The sequence below is a fragment of the Colobus angolensis genome, unplaced genomic scaffold (genome assembly GCF_000951035.1).
Source record: "Colobus angolensis palliatus isolate OR3802 unplaced genomic scaffold, Cang.pa_1.0 Scaffold143, whole genome shotgun sequence".
NCBI classification, from domain to species: domain Eukaryota; kingdom Metazoa; phylum Chordata; class Mammalia; order Primates; family Cercopithecidae; genus Colobus; species Colobus angolensis.
Window position 1 is genome coordinate 3,367,946 of NW_012114522.1, and position 7,989 is coordinate 3,375,934.

Consider the following 7,989-nt stretch of genomic DNA (forward strand, 5'->3'; position numbering starts at 1 on the left):
TGGCAGGGGACAGTCCATAACAGTGGCGCGCCCAGAGCCCGAAGAGCGTCGGTGGGATGGACAGCTGTTCTCGCACCCTGGGAGGTGACCCGGGTTGGCGTTTATGCGGAGGGTCCCAGGGACAGGGACAGCGCACTCTGTGGCCCGAGACGCTGCCCCGCCTGGATGGAATCCTGGCTTCACCCTGACTGGCCGGGTGGCCTTCAGCAAGTGGCTTACTCTCTCAGGGCCTCAGTTTCTCTTCTGTGAAATGGGGATGACGTTGCTCAGGGGGCAAGGTTGTGGCAGAGAGAAAAGAAGAGGCCTATGGGGGGTACTGGTGAGGGCCCAGGAATCTGTTTTTGCTTTCTTCCCTCCTCCCTTCAGGGGCCCAGTGAGGTGGGTGATGGAAGGTACAGAGGGCTGGTGGACCTGGGCAGGGTGCTGGCCTCTGTCACTTTATATAACAAACACACAGTTCCGAGAGCTTTCAAATATCCACGCCCCCCCCACTCCGTTGAATCCTCGCCACATTATCCCCATTATAGGATAAGGAAACTGAGGCGCAGAGAAGTTAAGTAACTTGCCCGAGGCCACACAGCTGCCAGTGGCAGAGCTCCAGAGGCTGTGCTTCTCCTGGGCGGGTCCTCCTTGGCCTGTGCTCACACTGTCACGGGAAGACATCACAGGGACACTGTCAGCAAAGTGGAGGGGACAGGCTGTGGCAGGGAGTGGGGCCCGTTGTCCACAGGTGAGCTCTTCTGCCGGCTCTCAGTGTCCCCACAATCTGCTGTAGCTGCCTCCTCAGTCTCATTGTCCCCCATGCTCTGACCACGCCCTGGTCGCCTGCTCATGCTCAGCTCCCTCCAGGCCCCTGAATGTGTCTGTTTCCCACCTCCCTGCTGTGGAGTGAGGGCTTCCACCCACCTGGGATGCCTTCTCTGTCCCAGGCGTCCTCATCCCTGGGAATACCCTCACCCCTTGAGGGCAGGGACTAGATCCGGTCACCTCTGCAGGACACTGACTGTGCTCAGCAAATCGCAGCTTCTCAGTATGGAATTGTTGACTGTCGATGAGTGAGTGCATGAGTGAGTGAATGCCACACGGTCTTTCTCTGCTTTTCAGAAAAGGGTCAGGCAGGCTCGACGTAGAACCTTCTCCAGCTCTCTTAGGACTCCCCAGAGCCTGCTTGTGGCTGGCAATGGGTCGTGAAAGATCTTTGGGCTGGGAGTCAGTCCCTGGGTTCTGAACGCCAGTGTGTGTGTGTGTCCGTGTATGTATCTGTGGGTGTGACTGTGTAATCTATGTGTGCATCTGTGTGTGCATCCAAGTGTGTCTGTGTATGTCTGCATATCTCTATGTCTGTATAGGTGTGTCTGTGTGCGTGTTTGTGTCTCTTTCTGCGTGTGTAGCCATTAAACTCTTTTTGGAATAAAAAAACTCGCAAAATGAATGCATCATCACATGCATCTTGGAAAAACATGAAACAATATGGAAATGGTTGGAGTAAAAGGTGCAAGTCCTCCCCTCCCCCTCCCCTACCTCCTTCCTACCCAGGACTAGCTACAAAATTTGTGGGGCTCAGTGCGAAATGAAAATGCAGGGCTCTGTGTTCAAAAAGTAGGGGAAAGTGTGGTTAAAAGTACTCACTTTCTTCTGCACTCTCTCTCCACCTGTCATGGTGGTTTTATTTCCTATGTAACATCGTGTGCCTTTGGGCACGGGCATGCTTGCAGGGTGAGTGCGGACTCTTGCAAGACACCTGTCTTCTGGCCAGGGACAGGGAAGTTGAGTGTCGAGCCAGGCATCTCCCCTTCCCACAGGTCCACAGGCTGATGCCCCAACCCACGGCAGACAGGTGGCTCACAGGGCGTTGCAGCCTTGGGGTTGAGACACAATTGGCACCTGATGTTCCTGCTGAACTGCCCACTGAACACACAGTGGCACTACCAGCCCAAGGAAGGGTGGTCACCGCCATGATCCACCCCAGGATGCACTGGGGTGCATACACTCCTAGACCCTGGCCCTCGCCAGGGGAGGAGGGCAGCAGTGACACTGGGACTAGGCACACATAGGAGGAAGGGTGGGGTCCAGGGTGCCAGAGGCCAGGGGAGCAGGCAGCTGAGAACCCGGGTCGGGGAGGCGGCAGGAGGCAGAAGCACATGCTCCATGCTCACAGCACAGGCTCTGCTGTTCCATCAGACATTGCTTAGGAAGCACGCATTCAAACATAAAGCTATCAGGAATTTTATGACTCTGCAGAGCCTTAAACCCTAAGCATGAGCCCCTTCCAAGCATGGGGCCTGCATGGCTGCATGGGTCACACACTCATGAAGCAGGTCCAGCTCCAACCCCATGGCTGTGGATAGGCACAGAGCTCCAGTAACAGCAGCCAACACTGAGAGGCACTACGTAGGATCCAGGGACGCTTCTGGTGCTTCCTCGGTATGAGCTGCTTTCCTTCTGACCACAACCCCATGAAATAGGTGCTCTTGTTGGCTCCGTTTTACTGAGGCACAGAGAGATTAAGTGATTTGCCTGAGGTCCCACAGCTTTTGGTGGTGGAGAGCCTTTCGGTCCTACCTCAAGGCTTGTCCTCAGTCACTGTACCCCACCACCTCTCAACCAGGGCCTGGAGCTCACTGCTTCTGTTGGGAAAAAAAGCAAATCTTATTTTTTTCCGTTTTCTGGTATGGAAACGCCCCTGGCTTGGAGTTGCTTCCAGAAAAACATAGACGTTGCAGCCCTTAGTCTGGTAGCCAAGAGCCTGGGTGGGCTGGACCTGGGGGGCTGTGCACTGTCCCCTGCTCGCCTTCCTCCAGGAGAGTTCCCAGGAGGCCTTGGGGCTGCTCCCTGCCCTGGGGCACCCCTGCCCCTGCCTTGCCTGGCCAACGCCTGCACAGCCTTCAAGGTCCCCGGATGCCTCTTCCTTGGTGGGCTTCCCCTGTGGTTCCCCCAACACCTTAAGGGATGAGTCAGTTTCAACGTGGGGTCCCCAGGGTTTGACTTGCACCTTGGGGTCACACACCACATGTTTGAGGAGTGAACGGATGAAATGGTCTGAACTCTGTTTAGCACATGGAGCACAGTTCAGGAAGGGGAGCTGTCTTAGTCCGTTGGGGCTGCCGTAACAAAACACCATATAGCTTATGAACAACACAGGTTTATTTCTCACCGTTCTGGAGGCTGGAAGTCCAAGATCAAGCCATGGCAGATTCAGTGTCTGGTGAGGGCCTGCGTTCTGGTTCATGAATGGTGCCTTCTTGCAGTATCCTCACAGGGTGGAAGGGGCGAGTGAGCTCCCTTGAGTCTATTTTAAAAGGGCACTAATTTCCTCCTAATTGTTTCCCCAGGGCCTGGCTCCTATTACCTCACATTGGGGATTAGGATTTCAACCTAGGAATTCAGGGGGACACAGGCATCCAGTCCACAGCAGGGGGGATTTCCGAGGAAGTTATGCATGCGGCAAGGATGGGGCTAAGGTGTTGGGAGTGTAATTGGCACACTGGTCACAGAGGCTGCATGTTGCAAATTTGCAGCCCTAGGTGAAGTTTAATATCTTTGCCTCTGTTCTGTGTGTGTGTGTGCGTGTGTGTGGTGTGCTGTGTGTTTTTTCAGAACTGCCATTTATTGGGCACTCATGTGAGCCTGGCACTGCACTAGCACTATGCACTATACCCTCTATCTCACTTATCCTCACGTCGACCTCTGAGGGTGTGGACGTGCCCTCTGCCCCCATTTTACAGAGGAGCACACTGAGGTGCAAATGATGTGCTCCAGGCTGCTCAGCAGTGAGTGGTGGAGCCACGATCTGAACCGAGTTCTTCCTGCCTTGGCTGGAAGGCTGGAGCTGCTCTCCCAGTGTCTACATTTAGGTTCTGTTCTGTGATTCTTTCTCAGGAAACTGCTATTGTCAGGGCTGCCTGCCCATCAGAGCCCCCATCTCAGCACAGTGTTCTCCTGGCATTGCAGAGCCACAGAGCTGGGAGCCACTGTTGCCCTCTTTCCCGTGCACTCCTGTGCGTCCCATCAGAACCGCAGGGCTGGGTGGTGAATTCCCAGGATGGGCACCTGTGAGGGTGCAAAGTCAGAAAAAAAGATGACGCTGGGTTTTGTGGGCTGTGCTGGAGACTCACTGGGTGGGGCATTTTTAGATGGGAGGCCAGGCAGGGAGACACTGTGGAAATCCTTCTTTCCTAGGTCTAGAGTGGACTGGTTGCCCGGGTCTTCATTCCAAGCTTGGCCCAGCTCAGGGCTCCATGTTGAGTGGGGTGTGGCTTCATGGTGGGGACACTGTTGCACTCTTTGCTGGCACTCCTGGTGAGAGGATGGTGTCCATCAGAGCCTCTTCCATTGTGTAGTTCCTGTCTGCCAAAGAATCTTTCTGCAGCAAGAAGCTGAAATCCAACCTAGTTTGACCCAAGCGCAGAGTTGATCAGGCTGAGTGTTGGGAAGTTCAGGGGATGTCCTGGTTTTTTGGGAGGCTGAGCACAGGCGGCCTTCTCCTCGTTAGGAGGCAGGCTCACAGACCGCTGGTCCCAGGAGGAGAGAAGAGGGCTCTTTGTAAACCCTGAGAAAGGCTTCTCCTTGGCCTTGCTTGGGTGGCCTTCCCACTGCTGGCACAATTTCCCTGTCCCCATGGATGGGCTCTCCCAAGCAAGGGGATGGGTCCCCCTGAGTGACAGCCCCACCAGCACCCCAGGTCACAGATGGCAGCAGACAGTAGTGTTACTCCTCTTAACTGACATTTATGGAGAACTTGCTGCAAGCGTGGCACAGGCAGGGCACGTTAGATGTATCAGGTGCTCACTCGGTGATGGGATGCGATCATCACAGCCACTTTGCAGGTGATGCTGTGATATGCGGTGAGGTTGGGAGAAGTCACTGCCCGAAGTCCCACCATCAGGGGCTGTCCTGCTAGGCTTGGGCACCTTTAAGAGGATTGGTGCTGAGGCTGCTCAGAAGCACCTGGCCACCTCCTTCCTCCTGCCTTCCTGTCCACAGGGGAGGAGGAGAGGTCTGGGGTGGGGCTGGGAAGGGTTTGCCTGGAGTCACACAGCAGGTGACAACAGAGCCAGGGCCTGTGGGATGCACCTCACTGCAGGCCAGCATTCATTGTGCCCGCCCGTGTCATCTGGGTCTCCAGTGCCCAGGTGGGGAATATTCTGCAGTAGCCCACCCTCAGATCTGCCTCCTCTCCTTCTTCATCTCTACCACCCCAGGTCAAGCTGTTGTCTTCTCTTCCGGCCTACTTGAGGGCCTCCCAATCCAGACTCCCCTTCAACTCCCTAAAATAACCATGCTGACCTCTGCTGTGCCCATATCCACAGCGCTCACTACACGGCAGCCTTTTTCCTGACCTTGGTACATTGTGAGCTCTCTCTTGTCCTGGGCTCTTTGCCGCTGCTATTCCCCCTGCTCCTGGTGCTAACACAGCACTCACTCTAACTCATCCTTCAGGTCGCAGCTTCCATGTCCTCTCTCCAGAGACCTTCCTTGCCTCCCACCTAAATATGTCCCACCCAGGGAGTCTCCATCACAGTACTCCAGGTCCAACATCATCATCTTTCTTCCTTTTTTTTTTTTTTTTTTGCTAACCTTGCACCCAGCATCTCCTGACTATAAGATCTGTAAGAACTCATCTGTGTTCTCAGAGCCTGGCTCGTAGTTCTTGTTGTTGTAGATGTTGTATGAATGCATCAGGTATGTTTGGATAGCACCAATGAGTGGTTCCAACATTCTTCCCAGATTTTAATGTCAGTGCTGCAGGACCGCAATCAAGTGAATTTAAAGTGACCATTTCTACTATTTCTCAAGAAAGGAACCTATTAGCAAGTCCAGTGTAGTTAACCATGGCCCCTTAGTGTCTTCTAAGGAGGTTTATACCCCTTGTTCCTTTCCAGCCCCAGCTTCTCTCTGCCCTGGCCTGTGCCTGGAAGGCTGATCCTCTCAAATTTATGACCTGGATCTCTGCTGGGGAGTCTTTGGGTGGGTTTTGCCCCCAGGAGGCATTGCCAGGAGATGGGAGGGCAGGTGGAGAGAGAGGTTGGGGCGCTGCCTCCTCCCTGCTCCCTCCTTTGGAGGAGGGTGCAGTGGCTGCATCCTTCTGTGGTAATAACCAACTCAGGGGGTACCCTGAAAGATGCTTGCAGATTCTCCCAGGAGGCAAAACTTCAGGGGGAGAATCTGGTTGCTCATGTTGCTGAGGAGGGACCACAGCCTGGGGTAGGGATCTACACTAGTGCGTGGGCTGGCAAGCAGGGCAGGGCTTTGGAAAGAACAGGGTTGGAGGATGATGACAAAGTGGCCTGGGGAAGAGGTGTGTGGATGGACCTCTCAGATGACTGCAGAACATGAGGTATTTGTGCCCTGTAGTAGTCAGGGTTCTTCAGAGAAAAAAGCCAATAGGATCACTGCACGTGTGCGCGCACACACGCACACGGAATTGGCTCATGCAGTTATGGAGCTGAGAAGTCCCCTGAGCTCCATCTGTAAGCTGGAGAACTGGTTGTTGTAGTCTGAAGGTTTGGGAACCAGGAAGGCTGATGTTGCGATGGTGTGAGTGCCAGTCCCAGGGCAGGAGAAGACGGATGTCCCAGCTCCAGCAGTCAGGCGGAGAGAGTGAATTCTCCCTTCTCCGGCCTTTTTGTTCCATTCAGGCTCTGAACAAACTGGGGGAGGCCCATCCACACTGCGGGTTATTAGTCTACTGATTCAAATGCTCATCTCTACTGGAAACACCCTCCGGACACACCCGGAAATGATGTTTAGCGTGATATCTGGGCATCCTGTGGCCCCGTCAAGTTGACACATGAAATGAACCCCACGTGCCCCATGCAGATGCTCCCCAGAGGCATCCTTCACGCAGGAGGCTCTCGGTCACAGGATAGACAGGCTAGCCTGCCTGTGGGTGCCGGGCAGACTCTTTCCAGCCACCCCAGGGCTCATTCTTGGGTTCACACACAAAATATGGCAGAGATAGGGAAACATACAGGCAAAAAATATGGCTCTCAACTCTCCAGGGCTGAGCTGGCCACTGCCACTGCTAAGGTCCCAGTCTCCAACATCAGGGGACAACAGTGACTTTGGGTGTGGCAGCATTACCCGAAGAGACCAGCAAGCACCCGGGGGCAGGTTGGTTCCCTTGTTCTCAGGGGGGTGGATGCATAAGCCAGATACAGAATCGCCTTCCCACCCGCTTCTGTCAGCAGTGTCATTGTGGAATTCCTGATTCACAGTCACCGTCGCCCACAAGCCTCACATCATTCAAAGGATTCCTGCGGTGGTGCAGAGCTGCGGCAAAGGGCCCTCGCCCGTGGGGTTCACTCTCATCACCCAGAAGCAGGGAGAAGGGCCTGCAGCTGCAGGCCTGGCTACCACACCAGCCTCCAGACAGCACACAGCAGGTGGGGCCTTGTCCTGTATGCCTTAGATGAGCGGCTGACTGTTTTGTGACTGTCACCTGCACAGCCACGTGCGCAGGTTTGAGGACCAGTGGATGGAGTTACGAGGAGCCCTTCACTGGCTTATAATCACCACGGTGTCAAATAATTTATCATCCAAAGTGGGGTACCTTAGAAAATGAAAGGGTGTGTTATGAATGATTATACAGGGCAACCCCAGATGTGGCCACAGTGTTAGAGTGTTGGAGCTGTGCAGTGGTCTGAATATTCCCGTCTCTCCAGTATTCCTGCGCTGAAATCTAACCACCAACACAGAGTATTGAGGGTGAGGCTTTGGGAGGTGATTAGGTCAAGAGGTCAAGAGGGTGGAGTCCTTATAAAAGAGGCCCGAGGCAGACTTCCACCATGTGAGGACGCAGTGAGAAGGCGCCGTCCTTGAAGCACAGAACCCTGGTCAGACACTGAATCGAATCTGCTGGCACCTTGATCTTGGACTTCTCAGCCTCCAGAATTGTGAGCAAGCAATTTCTTTCTTTCTTTCTCTTTCTTCCTTCCTTCCTTCCTTCCTTCCTTCCTTCCTTCCTTCCTTCCTTCCTTCCTTCCTTCC

At 54.3% G+C, this 7,989-nt stretch overlaps 1 protein-coding gene across 1 annotated transcript in view; it reads left to right on the forward strand.

Annotated features, from left to right (window-relative positions):
* Nucleotides 1-7,236: 7,236 nt before the first annotated feature.
* Nucleotides 7,237-7,989, forward strand: part of PPP2R2C (protein phosphatase 2, regulatory subunit B, gamma) — a 251,874-nt gene continuing 251,121 nt past the window's right edge. Inside the window, exon 1 of the mRNA XM_011935418.1 lies at nt 7,237-7,385. The gene's annotated coding sequence lies outside the window, so the exon portion shown is untranslated. The remainder of the gene's footprint in view (nt 7,386-7,989) is intronic.